Here is a 21,303-nt window from a genome sequence, read left to right on the forward strand (position 1 = left end):
CTTTTGGGCCAACCCAATACCTTTGCAGAGAAAGAGGTCCATAAAGATAATATTATATGAAATGATATGCCTGAAATATGATCCAAAAACAAAACACGAGGGGACTACCTAAAAACTACTCCCATTATATCCTTACAGTTTCCTCTGAGTCTAGGACAGGAGACAACAAACTACAGCTCATACGCCAAATCTGCTCTGTTGTCTTCATTTTTAACAAAGATTCATTGGTATACAGCGGCTTCCCAGGTGGTGCTAGTGGAAAAGAACCCACCTGCCAATGCAGGAGATGTAATAGACATGGGTTTGATCCCTGGGCCAGGAAAGATCCTATGGAGAAGGGCATAGAAGCCCACCCCAGTATTCTTGCCTTGAGAATCCCAAGGACAGAGGAACCTGGTGGGCTATGGTACATGGGGTCGCAAAGAGTCGGACACGATGGAAGTGACTTAGCAGCAGCATCTGTACACAGACATCCTTCTTCACTGATACATGATCTACAGCAGCTATCTGGCCCATTACAGAAGAAAGGTTTGCCAACCACTAACATAGAGAAGAAGTTTGCCAGAAGATAGAGGGGAAGGAAGGTGGGAAAAGCAAGTACAAAGGAATGTCTTGCAAAAGTCTGGACTCCACTCACATGGCATTTCCTGGGCTTGCTAACTACATCAGCCAAGAACTGTGCACTTTCTATTTCTTCAGCACAACATCCAGGCATTTTATTCATACCAGGTATAATGAACATTTATCTTTTGGGGGGATACATTACATTGCTATGAGCAGAAGGATTCAGAGATTCATAGAAACTAAGAAAGAAATGTTTAATAATATCTGCCAGAGATAGAGGAATACAGGAAAAAAGCCACTGCTGGATACTTGCCATCTCTAGTTGATCTCAGGCAAGAAACAAATTATACTTCCTCCTAGTCATTCCCCTTTTTTCTTGATATCCCCCTTCCCTGGCCAATAGCCTGAGTTCTGGAATCAGAATACACATTTAAATTCTAGTTCTACTATGCGCCACAGTATTACCTTGGGCAGTTTACTAAATATCTCAATAGATGAATGAAGAAAAATGTGGCATACATGCACACACATATACACACAATGGAATACTACTTAACCATAAAAAGAATGAAATAATGCCATCTGTACGGACATGGATGGGCCTAGAGATTATTGGACAAAGTAAACCAGAAACAGAAAGACAAATACCATATGATATTGCTTATATGTGGAATCTCCCAAAAAAGGATACAACAGAACTTATTTAACAGACAGAAAGAGACCCAGAGATATGGAAGGGAAATTTATGGTTACAAGAGGGGAAAAAGAGGAGGAAGAACAATTTGGAATTTGAGATTAACAGATATACATTGCTATATACAAAATAGGGCTTCCCTCTAAGCTCAGCTGGTAAAGAATCCTCCTGCAGTGCAGGATACCCCGGTTCGATTCCTGGGTTTGATTCCTGGTTGGTCCACTGGAGAAGGGATAAGCTACCCACTCCAGTATTCTTGGGCTTCCCTGGTGGCTCATCTGGTAAAGAAACCACTTGCAATGCGGGAGACCTGGGTTTGATCCCTGGGTTGGGAAGATCCCCTGGAGAAGGGAAAGGCCAACCACTCCAGTATTCTATGTATGTGTTTGTATATATATATATGTATACACACACACACACAAAATAGATAACCAACCATGACCTACTGTATAGCACAGGGAACTATATTCAATATTTTATAATCTATAAGGGAAAAGAATCTGAAAAAGATATATATATATATATATATGTATATATATGTGTGTGTGTATAACTGAATCACTTTGCTGTACATCTGAAACCAACACATTATAAAACAACTATATTCAATTTAAAAAGAAATGAATGTTAAAATAAATAAATATATGTATGCCTCCATTTTTTCCTCTCTAACTGGGAATGTGCTTAGTCACTCAATCATGCCCAACTCTTGGCCACCCCATGGACTGTAGCCTGCCAGGCTCCTGTGTCCATGGAATTCTCCAGGCAAGAAACTGGGGTGGGTTGGCATGCCCTCCTTCAGGGAGTCTTCCCAACCCAGGGATCGAACCCAAGTCTCCTGTATTGCAGGCCAATTCTTTACCATCTGAGCCACATAGCAGCATATTCTTTGGGTATGAAGTATTCTAGTTTTAGTGCCTGGCTTTACACACACGAAGTTTTTTCCCCTCTGTACTCCATCACTTTCTCCCTATCAACAACACAAAGTTGAAGTAGAGGAATCTTTTTTCTTTCCATCAGGAAATTCCTCCAGCAATCTGGTTATTATCTCTATGAATTTCTCCCTCACTCCTTTACTAAAACAGAACACTTTCTCTCTACTGTTTCATCAGCTTACAGCCTGCGCTGTCCACTCAGGTTATGAATGGTAGTAATAATATCTGTGCTGTCTGAAAACACAAAGTGTTCCAATACCAACTAAGGCACCTGCCTTTTCTCGGACCCCACCTCCTACACCACCCACCTTGACGCTTCACTCCACGCCCCCCGCCTTCCCTGGGTTCCTCCATCTTCCACTTGACACTCTGCTCCATCCTCTCCATGGGGTTTACCTCCCTGACTTCCAAACTCACCCTTCAGGTCTCAGTGGCAATAACTCTTCTTCAAAGTTGCCTTCTTTGACCTTCTTTGCCAACTCAGTAACATCCCCTCTTGACTTCCCTCATAGAACTTGTGCCTGTTCTTTATTTTACTGAACAAAATGTAATTTCGTCTTGTACTTCTGTGCTTTATTAATGTGTATCTCTCTCCCTTGACCAGCAGTTGACAGACTTCAGCCTGCAGCTAAATTTGGCATAAACCTGGCTCTTGTATAGCACAGGAGCTAATATTGTCAAATCTGAGCTGTTCTGTAAGTACCCACACGATGTCCTTGATTTTCCTCCTGAACTACAAAATCTAACATATTCACTCTCTGGTCCTTCACAGAAAAAAGTTGATTGACCCTGCACTAGACCCCACACCCTTTTAAATTGCTATCTCAGGCACCTGGAACAGTGCCTATCACAGAATAAAAATAGATAAAATAGATAAATGAGTAAATAACAAATACTGGATAATTGAAAAGCTCTCATTTTGAGCATATTCTATGTGCAGAGCATAATTTGTTGACTGAATGTTGATTATATGAAGAACAGTTTTAAACTGCAGCATTGCTAACTGGTACCATCTCTAAAGGAACACACCATGCTGATTCATTACAAAATATAAATCTGTGATTTGGGGGGAGTGGCAGGAATTAGTTCTATGTCTCTGGGCATCTGGTTTTTAAATCTTTGCTTCTGACTGCAATGCCTTGTCCCTACCTCCATCCAAGTTCTACTTATTCTTCAAGACCAACTTCAGCCCCCATTTCTCCCAAAGCCTTCTAATCAGGACTATGAATAACATCATAGTCCATTCAGATCTTTTAAGACCATGGTCTTCAAAGTAGAATCTCAGGATCATCATAATCATTATGCGGGACATTGTCAGAAGTATAGAAGCTAGGGTCTCCATCCCAACCTGACCAAATTAGAAACTCTGGGGTGGGGGGAGGTGGGAGCAGTAGATGGGACAGCAATCTACAATATAACAAGCTCTGCAAGTGACTATACTTTCAGGCATTGGCTTTCAATCTTGAAAGTGAAAAGTCGCTCAGTTGTGTCCAACTCTTTGCTACCCTGTGGACTATACAGTCCATGGAATTCTCTAGGCCAGAATACTGGAGTGGGTAGCCTTTCCCTTCTCCAGAGGATCTTCCCAACCAGGAATCCAATCCTGGTCTCCTTCATATAATCACCTTGAACACTCTGAAAAAGTATCTATATCCAAGCCCCATCCCATAAAAGAATCAGATTTAATAGGATTAGGCCAACTATTATTATTATTATTATTATTATTATTATTATTATTACAGTTATTGTTGTATAAATAAATAGACAGATAGATCCTACCCATCCACCCACAGGTCATTCTGATGAAGAAACAGATTTGAGAACTGTTCTTACATGTTCACAGTACATGTGAACCAATAGTTCAACAGCCTTCCAAGAGAATAACACTTTGTTCAGTTCAGTTCAGTTCAGTCGCTCAGTCGTGTCCAACTCTTTGCAACCCCATGAATCACAGCACGCCAGGCCTCCCTGTCCATCACCAACTCCCGGAGTTCACCCAGACTCACGTCCATCGAGTCAGTGATGCCATCCAGCCATCTCATCCTCTGTCGTCCCCTTCTTCTCCTGCCCCCAATCCCTCCCAGCATCAGAGTCTTTTCCAATGAGTCAACTCTTCGCATGAGGTGGCCAAAGGACTGGAGTTTCAGCTTTAGCATCATTCCTTCCAAAGAAATCCCAGGGCTGATCTCCTTCAGAATGGACTGGTTGGATCTCCTTGCAGACATACTATTAAATGAAATAAACAAACAAACAGAAACACTGCCCAGAATATCAACTCATAAAAGACAAAAGAAAAAGTGTTTAAGATATAAACAATAGCAACAACAACCAAAATAGACCAACTAAAATAACCCTTCAATTTTGCATCATCATCTATACTTTTCAAACTAGAATTCACCTGACTTAAATTGGTCTAAAACATTGTGCATTCACAACTCACCAGGGAGCAGGAAAGGAATATTATTCAGTTTAGGTAAATGGTCGCTTCAATAACTTAAGGGAAAGCAATGTCATATCCCTAATATATATCTGCCATTTTTATGAAAACATTTGGTCCCACTTGGTGTCCCAGCTACTTGTTCCAAATCCTAAAGTATTACTTTTATAAGCATCCTCTTTGTGGGGATGGAAATTTTTGCTTTTGAGCATACAGCATTACTTCAGAAATCTCTTGGGGGACTAAGTAATATACCTGTCAGATAAATCATTATTTTAATAACTCATTACGATGGACACACTATAAAGAAAACAAATCTGACAGAAGTTCTTTGACCTTAACAAATGTCCTGTTATTCCTACATGAGATTAAATCAAATGGTATTTTTAAGTTCATCTAATATTTGAGGGGAGGGGTAAGAAGGGAGAACAGAGGGAGTATTACCTTTCAAAGTAGTAAGTGGCAAAAATGAATGAGCTTTGGCTCATAGAGTTCTCTCTATGAGAACTAGAATAGAGTTCTCTCTGCCAAAAGATAGGCCCTCATCATCACTTGAAGATCAACCTTCAGACTAACAATCCTGTGTAAAAATGGATTAATACAACTCAGAAAAATTGGGACCCAGCTAGAATGCCCTCTCAAGGTACAGAATATGACCAATTCTCTGAGTTCAGCTCCTCCATAGCACTTTGCTGCTACCGCTGCTATCGTGTCCAACTCTGTGCGACCCCATAGACGGCAGCCCACCAGGCTCCCCCGTCCCTGGGATTCTCCAGGCAAGAACACTGGAGTGGGTTGCCATTTCCTTCTCTAATGCATGAAAGTGAAAAGTGAAAGTGAAGTCATTCAGTCGTGTCCGACTCTTCGTGACCCCATGGACTGCAGCCCACCAGGCTCCTCCACCCAGGGGATTTTCCAGGCAAGAGTACTGGAGTGGGGTGCCATTGCCTTCTCCCCATAGCACTTCACCATCTGGCAATAAACTGTCATTGACAGGATCAATTGCCTTTGTTCATGATGTTTCTTCCTTTAAAAAACAGCATTTCTTGCTCCCAGCCCCGATCTCTTCTGATTGGTTGCTCTTACCCAAGAACTTTTTCTCAACCACTCAAGACAGTGTTTCTCAAACTACCTACAGTGATTGACCAGATTTTTTGATTCTTTATTTTTTTAATTTTCAGTTCACCACAGACCAATACTTTTGTAATGCTCAATTAAAATTAACTACTAGAAAATTATATTTTAAAAGGCATATAAATACATGTTCATTTTTTAAAAATTATATCAACAAACATAAAATTACTCTGTTCAATTGCTGCAAGTTTCCTTATGTTTATTCTCAATATCTGTGCTTATCTCTGTGCAGACTAGCCAAACTCAGTTTGTAGACCAGGACTGATTCATCAAATGCATCTTGAGTGGATCTGTTCTGGATAACACAGATAGTTTCTTCTTCTCTACAACCTACAACAAACATTTGGCGACTTCCTACACAGTTGTTGGATCTCCTGAATATCATAACATAGATACCTTTATCGGAGAAGGCAATGGCAGCCCACTCCAGTACTCTTGCCTGGAAAATCCCATGGACAGAGGGGCCTGGTAGGCTGCAATCCATGGGGTCGCGAAGAGTCGGACACGACTGAGGACTTCACTTACACTTTTCAGTTTCATGCGTTGGAGAAGGAAATGGCAACCCACTCCAGTGTTCTTGCCTGGAGAATCCCAGGGACGGGGGAGCCTGGTGGGCTGCCGTCTATGCGGTCGCACAGAGTCGGACACGACTGAAGCGACTTAGCATAGCATAGCATAGCATAATACAAATATCCTTACCAAAATGCCACTTTTCTGAACAGCCACTATTCACAACGTAGTAGCTACTATGAGCATGCAAAGATGATGAAACATATTCTCTTTTTTGAAGGAGGTAACGAAATTTGTATTAATCGAGGTTCCTAAGAGAAATTGAACAAATAGGATAAGTGTGTGTGTGTATATATGTCTATGTCTGTGTGTGCGTCTATAAAGAGAGATAGAGAGAGAAAAAGAAAGAGATTGAGATTTATTTTAAGGAATTGGCTCATGTGATTGGGCACACTGGCAAGTCCAAAATCTACAGGGTGGACTGATAGGCTGGAGCCTCAGGGAAGAACAATGATACAGCTCAAATCTGAAAGCTGTTCGCTAGAATTTCCTTTGCACAAGGGAAGGTCAGTTTTTGTTCTATTCAGGTTCTCAACTGATTGGACCAAGCCGACACAAATCACAGAGGGCAATATGCCTTACTCCAGATCCACTTGTTAAAATGATCCTCTCATCCAAAAACACCCTCACAGAAACTTTCAGAATATTTGACCAAATATCTGAGGACTGGGGCCCAATCAAGTTGACACATGAGGTTGACCATCACAATATCCTAATTAGAGCCATAATTCATGTACATATAAGACAGTAAAGGAGAGGAGAAAGAGTTAAAGGCCAATGAATGGAACAAACTCTTTATGACTTCCTCCCACTGCTCTTAGGATACAGAACTAATTCTTAACATGACCTTTAAAGTTCTGCATCATCTGGGGCCCAGTTCCCTGTCATGTCATATCTAACATCACTCTACCCCTTCCTTTCAGAGCTCCAGCTATTGCCAATGTTCAAGGCCTCAATCATTCCATGTCCTCTCAAGTCACGGGGCTTAAATCCTGCATCCCCACTTCCCCACATCCTTTTACTTCTCACCTCCTACTCGCCCTACACTCTCAACTCAAACTGTATTTCCTCAAAGAATCTTCTTTGACTCTGAGCCCAAGGCTGCAATCTATGTCAGGATAGTTCATTATACCTTCTCACTAACTATAATCTTCTTTGTTGTACTACACCAACTTACAATTATAGATTTATTATTGCAATTAGTCAATGACTTCCAGCCTCCCTCCACTAGATTGCAAGCTCCATGGGAACTAGGATTCTCCTATCATTGTAGCCTCGGTGCTCAGCTCACCGTTTTCTTCCCAGAAAACCAGGCACCCAATAAGTATGTGTTGAGTAAGTTAATAAATAAACTCCAGAAACAAAATACAAAATGCTTCATGGATTTTCATAGCTATTCAGAATGAAAGAAAAGGGAAGGAGAAAATGAGAAGTGTTAGAAAAACATGGAATGAGTTTCCTCAAAAAATTAAAAATAGGACTACCATATAATCCAGGGATTCTATTTCTGGGTAAACATCCAAAGGAGATGAAAATAGGATATCAGAAACATATCTGAACTCCCATGTCTATTGCAACATTATTCACAAGAGCCGAGATATGGAAACAACCCAGGTGCTCATCAAAGAATGAATAAAGTATGACGTAGATAGATACAGTTCAGCCATGAGAAAGAAGGAAAGCCTACCATTTATGACAACATGGATGGATCTTGATGGCATTAAGCAAAGTGATATGTCTAACAGCAAAAGACAGATACCATACCACCTCACTTCTAAGGGAATCTAAATAACCAAACTCACAGAAATGGAAACTAGGGTGGTGGCTACCAGGGACTGAGGAGTGGGAAAATTGAGATGTTAGTCAAAGGTGCAAACATGCAACCAGAAAATAAGTAAGATTCTGGGAATCTAATGCACAACACTGGAATTATAGTCAACAATACTGTATAGACCATAATACTTCAAAGCTGCCAAGAGATTCGGCCCTAAATGGTCTCTCCACAGAAAAGAAATGATAATTATCTGACATGATAGAAGTAACTAGTGCTATGGTGGTAATCATATTGCAACATATAATAAAATCAATTCAACAAGTTGTACAGCTTTGTTATATGTCAGTTGTATTTCAATAAAAAATAAACAAATAAATATCCAAACTGTATCACTAGGGGTACTTTCTCATTGATCAGTAATGTTCTATCATGAAAAGAAGACCAGAGATAAACTAGTTGTTTTCCTGCATTATGGTAGAGTAAGTCTCCTAGAATGACTTCCTTCCTATCTCTTCCCCTTTCTCACACCAATATTAGGTCATAAAATTTCTTCAAAATCACTTGGCTTTGGTTTATTTATATTTCTAATTACCTTGTTGGCATTTTATTAACTTTTAAAAAAATATGAATGCTCATTAATTTTTGAGATTAGAGATATAAATCTGAAAGGTAACTGTGTAATAACACATCCACCCAATAAAACATACAATACAATTTAGTCATATTAATAGCACACTAAAAATATCAGCAATTGCACACGTATGTCAAAAGATGACAAGGATAATAAAGCTCAAAATGCATTGTTCAGTAATAACACACTGAAAAGCATAAATGAGATATCTTTAAATAAACTGCTTTCAGAGTAAGGAACTGTTGTTGCAAATTACAATATCAAGGAGGCAGTAAAAGAAACTGAATGCTCTAAAGGTTTGTAAATTAAAGCAAAAATGAGAACTTTAAGTAGCATTCATTTTCCTGATTTAGCAGAGGAGATACAGAAAGTCAGTCATAATTACTAAGCTAAGTTGCAGGAAAATACCAGCAGAATCAGACTCCACAAAGAAGTTACTGCTGATGGGGAAAAAAATCTCCATCAAAGGCACCCAGAAGGTTTCCTCTGTTTTTGTTTTCCTCAAGTCTAGATGGCAGATAATTTTATCTTCTTTTGGAGACTCTTCTGCATTCTCATCTTTATAAATTTGAAAAAAAAAAAGTGCAAAAACAACCAAGAAGTAATTTAGGTACCAAAAGATACAATATATTTAAAGTTGTGAAAAGTTTTGAAGTCAACGCTTTTCCAACAGACAGAGAACACTTGGTATTCACTTTCATTTCTTCATTTGCTTATTTCACGTATCATTTCTGAGAATGCATCACATCCGGGATACTGTCCTCAGCTCAATAGCTCAGACCTATATGACTCTTTGCGACCCCATGAATCGCAGCACACCAGGCCTCCCTGTCCATCACCAACTCCCGGACTTCACTCAAACTCACATCCATCGAGTCGGTGATGCCAACCAGCAATCTAATCCTCTGTTGTCCCCTTTTCCTCCTGCCCCCAATCCCTCCCAGCATCAGAGTCTTTTCCAATGAGTCAACTCTTCACATGAGGTGGCCAAAGTACTGGAGTTTCAGCTTTAACATCATTTCTTCCAAAGAACACTAAGGACTGATCTCCTTTAGAATGGACTGGTTGGATCTTCTTGCAGTCCAAGGGATTTGCAAGAGTCTTCTCCAGCACCACAGTTCAAAAGCATCAATTCTTCGGTGCTCAGCTTTCTTCACAGTCCAACTCTCACATCCATACATGACCACAGGAAAAACCATAGCCTTGACTAGAGGAACCTTTGGTGGCAAAGTAATGTCTCGGCTTTTGAATATGCTATCTAGGTTGGTCACAACTTTCCTTCCAAGGAGTAAGCGTCTTTTAATTTCATGGCTGCAGTCACCATCTGCAGTGATTTGGGAGCCCCCCCAAAAATAAAGTCTGACACTGTTTCCACTGTTTCCCCATCTATTTCCCATGAAGTGATGGGACCAGATGCCATGATCTTCGTTTTCTGAATGTTGAGCTTTAAGCCAACTTTTTCACTCTCCTCTTTCACTTTCATTAAGAGGCTTCTGAGTTCCTCTTCACTTTCTGCCATAAGGGTGGTGTCATCTGCATATCTGAGGTTACTGATATTTCTCCCGGCAATCTTGATTCCAGCTTGTGCTTCTTCCAGCCCAGTGTTTCTCATGATGTACCCTGCATATAAGTTAAATAAGCAGGGTGACAATATACAGCCTTGACGTACTCCTTTTCCTATTTGGAACCAGTCTGTTGTTCCATGTCCAGTTCTAACTGTTGCTTCCTGACCTGCATATAGCTTTCTCAAGAGGCAGGTCAGGTGGTCTGGTATTCCCATCTCTTTCAGAATTGTCCACAGTTTATTGTGATCCACACAGTCAAAGGCTTTGGCATAGTCAATAAAGCAGAAGTAGATGTTTTTCTGGAACTCTCTTGCTTTTTCCATGATCCAGCGAATGTTGGCAATTCAATCTCTGGTTCCTCTGCCTTTTCGAAAACCAGCTTGAACATCAGGAAGTTCACGGTTCATGTATTGCTGAAGCCTTGCTTGGGGAATTTTGAGCATTACTTTACTAGTGTGTGAGATGAGTGCAATCGTGTGGTAGTTTGAGCATTCTTTGGCATTGCCTTTCTTTGGGATTGGAATGAAAACTGACCTTTTCCAGTCCTGTGGCCACTGCTGAGTTTTCCAAATGTGCTGGCATATTGAGTGCAGCACTTTCACAGCATCATCTTCCAGGATTTGGAATAGCGCAACTGGAATTCCATCACCTCCACTAGCTTTGTTCATAGTGATGCTTTCTTAGGCCCACTTGACTTCACATTCCAGGATGTCTGGCTCTAGGTGAGTGATCACACCATCGCAATTATCTGGGTCGTGAACATCTTTTTTGTACAGTTCTTCTGTGTATTCTTGACGCCTCTTCTTAATATCTTTTGCTTCTGTTAGGTCCATACCATTTCTGTCCTTTATCGAGCCCATCTTTGCATGAAACGTTCCCTTTGTATCTCTGATTTTCTTGAAAAGATCCCTCATCTTTCCCATTCTGTTGTTTTCCTCTATTTCTTTGCACTGATCCTTGAGGAAGGCTTTCTTATCTCTCCTTGCTATTCTTTGGAATTCTGCATTCAGATGCTTAAATCTTTCCTTCTCCTTTGCTTTTCACTTCTCTTTTTTTCACAGCTATTTGTAAGGCCTCCCCAGACAGCCATTTTGCTTTTTTGCATTTATTTTCCATGGGGATGGTCTTGATCCCTGTCTCCTGTACAATCACGAACCTCCATCCATAGTTCATCAGGCACTCTATCAGATCTAGTCCCTTAAATCTATTTCTCACTTCCACTATATAATCATAAGGGATTGGATTTAGGTCATACCTGAATGGTCTAGTGGTTTTCCCCACTTTCTTCAACTTAAGTCTGAATTTGGCAATAAGGAGTTCATGATCTGAGCCACAGTCAGCTCCTGGTCTTGTTTTTGCTGACTGTTTAGAGCTTCTCCATCTTTGGTTGCAAAGAATATAATCAATTTGATTTCGGTGTTGACCATCTGGTGATGTCCACGTGTAGAGTCTTCTCTTGTGTTGCTGGAAAAGGGTGGAAGATCTGTCCTAGGTCCTAGGAATACAAACATGCTCCCAGTCTCCTCCTAATATTTTCCTTCTGGGGCAGGAGATCTGGACACTACCAATAATTAAGGGAGTCAGCCTTGTTATTTTATCCTTATGTCAGTGCCCAGAAAATTAATCAGACGCAATCTCTATTAAACATACACTGTACATATGTATTCAGTAAACACTTCTTTTGTTACTGATAATGAACTCTGTGTCAAGCACCATGGGCATAACAAGGATGGAAATAGACTTTGCCTACAAGAAAATCACTAGCACAGCCTCCAGATCAAATGTAGAAACCTATAACATTTTTCAAAGTTGTGTCCCCTTCTTGGAGCAGTATTTTTGTGACTCTGTTGAGTATTTGCTTCATGATGGACCCTGAATAAACTATTCCAATTCCTGAATGTGCAGTGTATCAGTTAGGACTCCATTTGTCTGAATGCAGCAGAAAGTCCAAATACTGTGGTTTACCTATTTGAGGTTTATTTTTCTCACAAGAAAAAAAAAAAAAAAAAAAGAAGTAGTTAATTCAAAATGCTGTCAGGCTCCCTCTACCTTTCCATCTTTCCATGAATTGTTACCTTCACAAGTGGGATTTCTGCATGAGAAGGTGGTATCCAGAAATATGGTTGACTCTTGAGAGTCCCTTGGACTGCAAGAAGATCCAACCAGTCCATTCTGAAGGAGATCAGCCCTGGGATTTCTTTGGAAGGAATGATGCTAAAGCTGAAACTCCAGTCCTTTGGCCACCTCATGCGAAGAGTTGACTCATTGGAAAAGACTCTGATGCTGGGAGGGATTGGGGGCGGGAAGAGAAGGGGACGACAGAGGATGAGATGGCTGGATAGCATCACTGACTCGACGGATGTGAGTCTGAGTGAACTCCGGGAGTTGGTGATGGACAGGGAGGCCTGGCATGCTGTGATTCATGGGGTCGCAAAGAGTCGGACACGACTGAGTGACTGAACTGAACTGAACTGAAACAAAGGTAAAAATAGAGTAGTCATATCTGAGTTAGTGTCAACTGATAAGAAACAGAAAAGAAATATATGAAAGCATAACATTCAAAATACAGATGTCAAAAATTGAAAAGAATAATTCTTTATACAGGATAGAGGAAAATGAATCTGGATAATGTTAGTGGTACCTGAAAAAGACAAAATGAATTACTGAGTTATTCCTGTCTGGGTAGGCACTGTAGATTATACAAAACCCATCATGACAATTCAGGTCAAATATTACAAAGCAGCAGTAATGTTAAAGTTCCTGGGCACTGCCTCACTGGTAGCACCCTGCCAAGTGCTTTCTGCATTTCTTCATTTATCTTATCACAATTTTATCAGGAGTCCAGCATGAAACAGATGGCACAGTCCAAAGGGCTTTCATAGAGATTCTGTTTACAGAAGAGGCAGAAAGTTTAAAGGAAATGAACAAGGAATAGTGCAAACTTTCACCATCTCTAGTCAGAGAGGTCAAGGGTTGAGTGATATTCCAGGAACCCAGAGGTAGCAGGTCTGAGTTTACAAGAGTGCTAGCCAGCAAGATGTGTTCTTCCTGGGAGGACCACAGCCAGCCTGCAGTGACCCCGCAGGGCATGAGCTGGAGAATTTGTTGTTGTTTTAGTTGCTAAATTGCATCAAACTCTTTGTGACCCAATGGAGTAGCCCCCCAGGCTCCTCTGTCGATGGGATTTTCTAGGCAAGAATACTGAAGTGGATTGCCATTTCCTTCTCCAGGGGATCATTCTGACCCAGGGAATGAACCCATGGCTCCTGCATTGGCAGGTGGATTCTTTACCACTGAGCCACCAGGAAAGCCCAAGCTGGAGAAGACAACTGCTTTATTTCACTCTCCATCAGCACTTAGATCTCCCCATCATATGAACCCACTAGGAAACCAGAGGGCAAGAGGATGAGCCAGATTCCTGGGCCACAGTGCAAAATGGAGAAGCGAAGAAAATGCGATTACAGAGACGAAAGACCTCCAGCACAAACCCTACAAGACAGGTAATTTTCATTTTTGCTGGCTTACAGATGTAGAAACAGAGGCTCCAGCATATCAGCTCACTCACCTGAAGAGTGAATCCGAAACCAGTTCTGACTACCGAGCCCCAGCACTCAGCCATCAAATTAAAATGGACAAATGGAGTCATATGACTGAATTTATCCCTAGTCTTTGATATCTAAGAGATGAGATGTAGGATGGGCTAGTTTTGTACAGTTCATTCCAGAATTAAGACTGCATTAGGAAACTGTCTCCAAGTCATCTTATCAGCTAAGCTACAGACCAGTGATTCTTAAAATCTGGTGCCCAGACTTGCACCATCAACATGGCCAATGGGTGTTGTGTCATGTCATATACTCATTGCCAACTCCCAATCTACTGACGCAGAAACTCTGGGAGAAAGCCTAGCATTTGTATTTCCCTTTCTCTCCAAGTGACTTTGACAAATGCTCAAGTTCGACAGCCACTGCAATAGTTGCTCCACTTTGAAATAGAAGAAAAAGTCGAAACACTTTGAGCAGCCCTTCTCTTTACTGCCTCAGCATCAGCAACCAAACCCAGGAAGACCCCTCCGCTTAACACACGATAGCCTGCTCCATCCACCTGTCAAAGGAGAAGTCCCCAGGCTCTGAATCCAGATAAGCAGGTGACACGTACTACTGTGCTGCTGGCTGATGCCCTGCTTTGCAGTTAACCTCAAGTGGCCTGATCCACAGGAGACTTGGTCACAGATGCCGTAGAAAGGAAAACCGGGAGTGAGCCATATGCATCCCTAATCCTCTTCCCAACAAACTGTGTTCTGTCATAGGTCCGGAGCAACTGTTCCCTGCCCCTAAGGATAAACCAGAACACCCCAATCCCTGAGGATCAACCAGGACATGCCACTTTGCACACAAATATGATCTTTCCGAATGGAGCTTCCGTTTTTAGATTCCTGGTAATTGACAGACTGCTGTGGATTAAAGAATCACCTCAAAACTGTGCTTTTTCTACCATTTTCCACAACGTGAAACACTTCTAACACTTCAGAGCACACAACGACCCCCTCAGGTGCTTGTTAAAATGCAGAGCCCCCTTCCCAGGCCTCACTTCCAAGACTGATGTCATATGCCGGGGATAGAGACGGGGGATCAGCATATTTACCAAGCTCCCTTTGTGCCTCTTAAGAATCTGTTGCAGAGACCACACTGATCACACTGAGTGGTCAGAGATACTGGCTCAGGAGTTGGACCAACGTGGGGCTATATTCCAGCTCCCCTTCGGCATTCATTGTCTTGGGTAAGTGATTCACCTCTTTGTAGCTCTGATTCCTCCTTTGTAATCTTGGGATAAACTGAAGTACCTGTATGGACTTGCTGGTAAAACCTAAAGAAGAGAGTCCAGGAATGGCCCTTAGCATAGCATAATCACTTGTTAAAAAGAAAATCTCAGCCACTATTTCCATACTTATAATGAGGACCATCACCATTGCCTAAATTACATGGGTCAGAAAACAAAGAAGACGATACAACTGTGCCTCTTTCTTCTGATAATTCCCTTCTTGTGTACCTGAATTATAACCTATTGGCTCTTTGTAATGAGTTTCCTATAAAATGAAATTGAATTTAAAAATGTCACACGCCCCCTGATATGTGGGCAGGGGACATAACAAAATAGTGTATGAGGTTGCAGCTGATTACTTGAATTCTCCTGTGCCTGAAATATCTGGGGCATTTTCCCAAGTAATCAGGTCCAACAAATTCCATTCAGAAGGAAACAGTAAATGACTCAACAAGCCCTTGAGTCATCATGCCATGTGATGTCTACACAGATCTCACCGTCAACGGGACACTCCATGGACGCAGCCAAAGAGACAAGCGTATCAGGCTTATTTCAACACTGTCACTTCCTTTAATGAGCAGGAGGGACGGTGAGGACTAGCTAGCACATATTCAGCCAAGCAGACACTTGCCCATGCCCTTGATGGGAAACCACACCCCTGAAGCTATGGAGAACAGGAGCTGGGGGCAGCTCACTGGAGTTTCTTCCTGAGGCAACCATATGCATGGAGCAGGTTCTGCCATTGGAACACTTGGTTTCTCTAGGACTCATTCTCTCTGAAGACTCCTACACTTCGTTTGGACCTCTCTTAATCCATTGTCATTGCCATTTTGTTTATCTACACCGGGGTCACTGTCTGGATTACCAAAACAAAACAAAACAAAACAGGAGTACAAGAAGCATATTAATGATCTTATTATTAGGCATAGTGTTTTGAATTTTGCTATGAGCACCACATGCCGTAAATAAGCCATGTGAATTATTTGATATTCAACCATTTCTTACCTTTCAAAGCAGCCATTCCATATGGTTCAACCTAACACATGCTGTCTCCTCTGCCTAGAAGCCTCTTCTCCAGGCTGCTTTGCTGATAATGCCTACTCTTGCCAGTTTAACTCATCATTTCCAAGACCTGTCTTTCCTAAGGATGTCAATTCCCTCTATGATAGTCTTGTGTGATCCCAACCATTGCTTTGCCACAGCTCTGATCTTATTTATAATTTCATATTTTTGACTAATTATTTCAATGACCCTGCTCCCTCTTGCAAGATGATAAATTCCATGATATAAGACTACTCTTTTGGTCACTCTTGTTTCTCTAATGATCAGGTGGTGCTAGTGATAAAGAACCTGCCGACCAATGCAGGAGATGTAAAAGACGTCGGTTCAATCCATGGGTAGGGAAGATCATGGCACCCCACTCCAGTATTCTTAAGAATTCTATGGACAGAGGAGCCTGACAGGTTATAGTCCATGGGGCTGCAGAGTCAGACATGACTGAAGCAACTTAACCACACACATTTCTCTAGTGCAATGCCTAGTATTTCCTATGTGTGTGCTCAGTCACTCAGTTGTGTCCATATCATTAAGGCTATGGTCTTTCTTTCAAGTAGTCATATATAGGATGTAAAAGCTGGGCCATAAGGAAGGCAGAGCACCAAAGAATTGATGCTTTCCTACTATGGTGCTGGAGAAGACTCTTGATAGTCCCTTGGACTGCAAGGAGGTCAAACCAGTCAATACTAAAGGAAATCAACTCTGAATATTCATTGGAAGGATTGATGCTGAAGCTCCAGTAATTTGGCTACCTGATGCGAAAAGCCGACTCATTGGAAAAGACTCTGATGCTGGGAAAGATTGAAGGCAGGGGAAAAGGGGCAACAGAGGATGAGATGGTTGGATGGCATCACTAATTCAATGGACACGAACTTGGGCAAACTCTGGGAGATGGTGAGGGACAGGGAAGCCTAGTGTGCTGCAGCCCATGGGGTCCCAAAGAGTTGGATATGATGTGACTGAACAGCAAATATAATAAATCATATTCCATCTCTTACAGCTGAACAACAATAACAATGCAGATGAACCTGGTGTGACAGAATATCTCCATGATATGCAAGAGGCAAGCTATTCAACTCTCAAGCTATTTCCTCAAATTACGGAGCTGGTTAAAGGAAAGATGATCTATGTGATTTTTGTTGACCCCATACTGGCTTGTTTTTAGCTTCCACCAGTAGCTTCTGTCCCAATTTTAGGCACTAAGATCAATTTCCTTCTGAGCTGGGGAAGATTTAAGTTCTTAACCTCAAATTCTTTGAACATTAATAAATCTGGTTGCTAAGCCTCTGATTCACCCACAGTTCTGATAAATTGCCATAATCCTTTTAGTCCAATCCTGCCAGCTGTCTTGGTCTTGGCGTGTAGATCTCTGTGTTATTCTGGTCCTTTGCTTCAAAACCTTTCCTTTGCTCTTATCTGCATGCAAGACATCATCGACTGCTCGCTTGCCAACCTCATCTTTGTTTTGACACCAGAATGTCCCATTAGACCCCCTGTCCAAGGGTAAAAATAAGATACCATATGGATTCATCCCACATATTTAGGAGCATTTCAAGGAAGGGTAAGAGAGAAACTCACAAACATGGAATGAAAATTCTTAGCACAGTTCACTGAATTCAGAGAGAACGAGTTCTAAAGCCTGACTTGCCCCTTGGTAATCCTAGGTCATTCTTCAAATTTTTAAATAAGAATATATTTATGTCATTAAGTTGCTGGGGAGATTATGTAAGAAAACATCTGCATGTCTAGCACAATGCCTGGCAATATCAGAAGCACAGACTACATTGTAACTATAATTATTTCTCACTAACAAAAAGAGACTGTAACTGTTTAAATTATACTTTCTCCCCCAATACCAGAATAAAAAGGAAATTGCTTTCACTCCAAAATCTTCATTGCATCTTTCTTGGCCCATAGTATCCTGTAACTGACTGGACCGGGTCAATTAAGAAGCAAGTGGTCATCAAAGATACTGGTAGCTAAGATTCTTGCTGCTCACTAAAACTAAATAACTATTTTTGCTTCTAATTGTTTTTCTTTATTTTTCCTTCTAATTGCACCCAAATGCTCAGATCTCAGTGACCCATAGACTGAGGCTTTTGGCAAGCATCATCATCATTAGCAAACTTGTCCCTTCTCTCTGGATCTCTTCGTCTCCTTCATTTCTGAAGTTTGAGGCCCATTTGTAGAAGCTTCTTTCTGAGTAGTCACCAAGACTAACCTTTGATATAAAAACTGCTCCATTTCAGATGAGAACCACTGACCAATCTATTAACACTGGCACCATTAACTCTAAACTATGCAATGCAGACTTCTCTTGTGGTCCAGTGGTTAAGAATCTGCCTTCCAAAGCAAGAGATGAAGATTTGATCCCTGATTGGGGGACTAAAAGAGGAGAGTGAAAAAGTTGGCTTAAAGCTCAACATTCAGAAAATGAAGACCATGGCATCTGGTCCCATCACTTCATGGGAAATAGATGGGGAAACAGTAGAAACAGTGTCAGACTTTATTTTTGGGGGCTCCCAAATCACTGCAGATGGTGATCGCAGCCATGAAATTAAAAGACGCTTACTCCTTGGAAGGAAAGTTATGACCAACCTAGATAGCATATTCAAAAGCAGAGACACTACTTTGCCAACAAAGGTCCATCTAGTCAAGGCTATGGTTTTTCAGTAGTCATGTATGGATCTGAGAGTTGGACTGTGAAGAAAGCCGAGCGCCGAAGAACTGATGATTTTGAACTGTGGTGTTGGAGAAGACTCTTGAGAGTCCCTTGGACTGCAAGGAGATCCAACCAGTCCATTCTAAAGGAGATCAGTCCTGGGTGTTCTTTGGAAGGACTGATGCTGAAGCCGAAACTCCAATACTTTGGCCATCTCGTGCAAAGAGTTGACTCATTGGAAAAGACTCTGATGCTGGGAGGGATTGGGGGCGGGAGGAGAAGGGGACGACAGAGGATGAGATGGCTGGATGGCATCACCAACTCGATGGACGTGAGTTTGAGCGAACTCCAGGAGTTGGTGATGGACAGGGAGGCCTGGCATGCTGCGATTCATGGGGTCGCAAAGAGTCGGACATGACTGAGTGACTGAACTGAACTGAACTGAAAGCTTTTGATTTCTCCTTCATATTTGAATGAGATCCTTGCTGGGTACAGTAATCTGGGCTGTAGGTTATTTTCTTTCATCACTTTAAGTATGTCCTGCCATTACCTCCTGGCCTGAAGAGTTTCTATTGAAAGATCAGCTGTTATCCTTATGGGGATCCCCTTGTCTGTTATTTGTTGTTTTTCACTTGCTGCTTTTAATTTTTGTTCTTTGTGTTTGATCTTTATTACTTTGATTAATATGTGTCTTGGGGTGTTTTGCCTTGGGTTTTTCTTATTTGGGACTCTGTGGGTTTCTTGGACTTGGGTGATTATTTCCTTCCCCATTTTAGGGAAGTTTTCAACTATTACCTCCTCAAGTATTTTCTCATGGTCTTTCTTTTTGTCTTCTTCTTCTGGGACTCCTATGATTTGAATGTTGGGGCATTTAACATTGTCCCAGAGGTCTCTGAGATTATTTCCCTAATTTTATTCTTGATCCAACTATGTTAGCTAGTGCCTCCAATATATTATAAAGCACAGTATATAGCACATACTTAACACCAGCTGCTGCTGCCCTCAGTTGGGAATGTGTTTTTCATCGGATATGCTGGCTTATGGGATGGGTTGTTCCTCAGGATGACATTTTATCAACTTCAGAAAGAATTCATGTAAGTTTATTGATTGTAATTATTCTGAGTGGAAGTTGAATTTGATCAAATACTTTTTCAGCATACATGCAGCAAATTAGGATTTTTCTCTTTATATCATGACCAATCTAGTTCAATATCACAAAACATTTTAATAGGGACTATTTACTTATGAATATTAATTATTTAGGCATAGGTACTGGTATTCAGGTTAGTGATCTATAGTAGCATTTTTTCCTTCTCAACAATCTTTGTTTGATTTTTGTAATAGTTCTGTTTTCTCTCTTTAAAAAAAAATGGAAATATTCCATCACCCTTTTTCTGTGCTCCTAATCAGTTTAAACAGTGGTGAAATTTTCTATTATTTAATAGTTTGGTAGTACATGATGGTGTGATCACTTACCTAGAGCCAGACATCCTGGGATGTGAAGTCAAGTGGGCCTTAGAAAGCATCACTATGAACAAAGCTAGTGGAAGTGATGGTATTCCAGTTGAGCTATTTCAAATCCTGAAAGATGATGCTGTGAAAGTGCTGCACTCAATATGCCAGCAAATTTGGAAAACTCAGCAGTGGCCACAGGACTGGAAAAGGTCAGTTTTCATTTCAATCCCAAAGAAAGGCAATGCCAAAGAATGCTCAAACTACCATACAATTGCACTCATCTCACACGCTAGTAAAGTAATGCTCAAAATTCTCCAAGGCAGGCTTCAGCAATACATGAACCATGAACTTCCTGATGTCCAAGCTAGTTTTAGAAAAAGGAGATGAACCAGAGATCAAATTGCCAACATCTGCTGGATCATCAAAAAAGCAAGAGAGTTGCAGAAAAACATCTATTTCTGCTTTATTGACTATGCCAAAGCCTTTGACTGTGTGGGTCACAATAAACTGTGGGAAATTCTGAAAGAGATGGGAATACCAGACCACCAGACCTGCCTCTCGAGAAACCTATATGCAGGTCAGGAAGCAACAGTTAGAACTGGACATGGAACAACAGACTGGTTCCAAATAGGAAAAGGAGTACGTCAAGGCTGTATATTGTCACCCTGCTTATTTAACTTCTATGCAGAGTACATCACGAAAAATGCAGGGCTGGATGAAACACAAGCTGGAATCAAGATTGCCAGGAGAAACATCAATCACATCAGATATGCAGATGACTCCACCCTTATGGCAGAAAGTGAAGAGGAACTAAAAAGCCTCTTGATGAAAGTGAAAGAGGAGAGTGAAAAAAACTGGTTTAAAGCTCAACATTCAGAAAATGAAGATCATGGCATCTGGTCCCATCACTTCATGGGAAATAGATGGGGAAACAGTGGAAACAGTGTCAGACTTTATTATTGGGGGCTCCCAAATCACTGCAGATGGTGACTGCAGCCATGAAATTAA

At 41.2% G+C, this 21,303-nt stretch overlaps 1 protein-coding gene across 16 annotated transcripts in view; it reads right to left on the reverse strand.

Annotated features, from left to right (window-relative positions):
* The window catches only part of LOC123330947, a 419,147-nt gene that overhangs the window by 70,539 nt on the left and 327,305 nt on the right, over positions 1–21,303 (reverse strand). Inside the window, exon 5 of one of the 16 annotated variants that reach the window (XR_006547248.2) lies at positions 15,094–15,167. The exons of the other annotated variants lie outside the window; for them this stretch is intronic. The gene's annotated coding sequence lies outside the window, so the exon portion shown is untranslated. The remainder of the gene's footprint in view (positions 1–15,093; positions 15,168–21,303) is intronic. 16 annotated transcript variants of the gene reach the window in all.

This window comes from Bubalus bubalis, chromosome 21, assembly GCF_019923935.1.
Source record: "Bubalus bubalis isolate 160015118507 breed Murrah chromosome 21, NDDB_SH_1, whole genome shotgun sequence".
In the NCBI taxonomy this organism is placed as follows: domain Eukaryota; kingdom Metazoa; phylum Chordata; class Mammalia; order Artiodactyla; family Bovidae; genus Bubalus; species Bubalus bubalis.